At 44.3% G+C, this 2,711-nt stretch overlaps 1 long non-coding RNA gene across 1 annotated transcript in view; it reads right to left on the bottom strand.

The window, feature by feature from the left end:
- Positions 1 to 2,324, bottom strand: part of LOC125483198 — an 8,356-nt gene extending 6,032 nt beyond the window's left edge. Inside the window, exon 1 of the long non-coding RNA XR_007262156.1 lies at positions 2,183 to 2,324. This is a non-coding gene — a long non-coding RNA (uncharacterized LOC125483198). The remainder of the gene's footprint in view (positions 1 to 2,182) is intronic.
- Between the last annotated feature and the right edge of the window lie 387 nt (positions 2,325 to 2,711).

Here is a 2,711-nt window from a genome sequence, read left to right as displayed (position 1 = left end):
GGGGGCAGGGAGAGTGGGGGCAGGGAGAGTGTGGTCTGAAACGTGACAGAAGCTCAGGGTGGAAACCCTGATGCTGATTGCACTGGAGGGTATCACTGTCCTGTCACTGGGGATTGCTGTCCCTGGTTCAGGCACAACCACATCTACATAACCAGCCCTATAACATCCTGAAGCTGGCACCATCTCTGTCTCTTCGCAGCGTCTGTTGTAGACCACCCCTTTCCTCAGGTGGGAGATGGAAATGTAACTGGGCACTGAGTTGCTGTTACGACACTGGACATTGATAAGCATTAAGTGCCAAATACGTCGCACATCAGCCAGATATTACATAAAGGGAAACCCATCACACAACTGAAACTCCTTGTGGTTGTGGTACATTTCTCAATTAATGTGTGGCACCAGGAAAACGTGTCCAATTAATGGCACCTGTACCATTGGAAACCCTATTATCATAGCAAGGCCATGTCGCCTCTCCCTCTGCTTTTCTTGAGAACGATGGGCTGGTTGAAGTGGGAGGAAGGGAGAGAAGATGCCATGTCCATCAGAGTCTTCAGGAATTAATTTTTGACTGCATCTCAGCAAGAAGCAGGTTACACAGTGTCCTCATTCACCCAAGAGATGTTCACTGAAATTTGTGACCTATTGTAGCTGGAATTGCAGCCTGAAGGCAGAATGGGAATCCCTTTACCAGTAGTTGTGAAGGTAACTGTGAACTTCTTTGTGCTGGTCCCCTTCAAGGACAAAGCTGGCAATTGCCCTTTGCCTTACACAGTGGTGTAAGTGAGCTCACTAACACTTAGTACTCAAAGCAGGGCTGGAGGGTACACTGTGTTTTCCCTTTCCAAATGTCATTTTTGTTCTTTCCGCCTGACAGCTGGATTAAAACCATAGCCAGCACGAGTGAGAGTAAGTAGTCTGAGCAGAACCCTGGAATGAAGAACCAAGGCCTTCACCATATGCCACACCACTTCTTATAGACTTCAGCAATTAAAACCAGCATGTTTACTATCTCAGCAATGGTCACCTACAGCTTACTTATGTACACCTTCAACATAATAAGTATCTCAAATAAAAATCTCACAGAAACACTATAAAACAGGATGTAATACCTATTGTTTCCCAGCAAGCCACATAAGGTGATATTAACACAGATGAACAGCAACACAATAAAAAGGTCTGGGGTTTACGGACTGTTTTAAAGGGGGAGGTGAAGTAGAGAGGTAAAGGTTTTTAAGGAGGGAATTCCAAAACATGGGGCCGAGGAAACCAAAGGCACAGTCACTCATGGTGAAGCGATTAAAATCAGGGACGTCAGAAATAGAGGAACAAAGAGATCTCAGAGGGTTGTGGGGACTGGGGGAGATTAGAGAGGGGTGAGAGCATGGAGGGATTGGAAAACAAGGATGACAATTTTTTAAAATTAAACTGATGCTTGACTGGGTGCCAAGGTTGGTCAGTGATAGGGGAATGGTGCTTGGTTTGAGCTCAGACAGCGACAGCAGAGTTTTGGATGACTTCATGTTTAGAGGTTAGAATGTTGGAGACTAACCGTGAGTGCACTGGAGTAATCAAATCTAGGGGTAACAAAGGCATGGATGACGCAAGGACAAATAAATCATCAACTAACTCAAAAGTAGACAAAATCTTAATAAATAGAAACAGAATTAGGCCCATCAAGCCTGCTGTACCATTAACTAGGATCATCGCTGATCCAAAATTCCCCATCTCCACTTTCCCTAAAAAATCCTATATGTTTCAATGAGACTGCCTCTGATTCTTCTAAACCCCAGTGAGTATAGTCCCAAGCTGTTTATCCTTTGCTCATAAGACGGTGCCTCCATATCGGGAATCATCCTTCTGTACCTTCTCTGAACAGCCTGAGATGGTGATCCCCACTGATGGGGGGTTCATTCTGTTGCTGAATGCGTGCTCAGCTACATGAGGTTAGGCGAGGGTGCTAACTATGAACAGTGAGGTCAAAAAATAGTACAGCTGGCGTCAACCCAAGTAATGTTCTGGGGATCTAGCTTCGAATTCCGCCATGGCAAATGGTAGAATTTGAATTCAATAAAAAGAAATTTGGAATTAAGAGTCTAACAATGACCATAAATCCATTGCTGATTGCAGGAAACACCCACCTGTTTCACTAATGTCCTTTAGGGAAGGAAACTGCCATCCTTACCTGGTCTGGCCTACTTGTGACTCCAGACCCACAGCAACGTAGTTGACTCTTAACTGCCCGATGGGTAATAAATGCTGGCCTAGCCAGTGACGCCCTTATCCTGGGGATGAAGTTTCAAAAAAAAAACGGCATTACAAGAAAATATATGGAATATGTAATCGATTTTATGGCTGTAGGTTTTAAAGAGAGTCTTAAAGACAGAGAGGGGGAAGCTTTAAAGGAGGGAATTCCAGAGATTCAGACCTAGGAGGTACAAAGCATGATTAATATCAGGCAGTTGAGAGGCCAGAATTAGAGGAATGCATAGATTCCAGAAAGTCTTAGGGTTGGAGTGAATGGTAAGGCTGTGGAGTGAATTAAAGAGAATTTTAAAACTGAGAAGTTGCTGAACTACAAGTCAATGGCAACCAGCTTGCACAGTGGTGATAGCACGTGTTAGATTTCAGGCACCAGGATTTTCGATGAAGTGAAGTTTACAGAGGTCACAGTTTTGGGAGGTTCTGGATTTGAGACCTGACTATGACCGTTC

The sequence above is a fragment of the Rhincodon typus genome, chromosome 5 (genome assembly GCF_021869965.1).
Source record: "Rhincodon typus isolate 14 chromosome 5, sRhiTyp1.1, whole genome shotgun sequence".
In the NCBI taxonomy this organism is placed as follows: Eukaryota; Metazoa; Chordata; class Chondrichthyes; order Orectolobiformes; family Rhincodontidae; genus Rhincodon; species Rhincodon typus.
The sequence above is the reverse complement of the archived record's forward strand: the minus strand, read 5'-3'. Positions and strand labels throughout refer to the sequence as shown.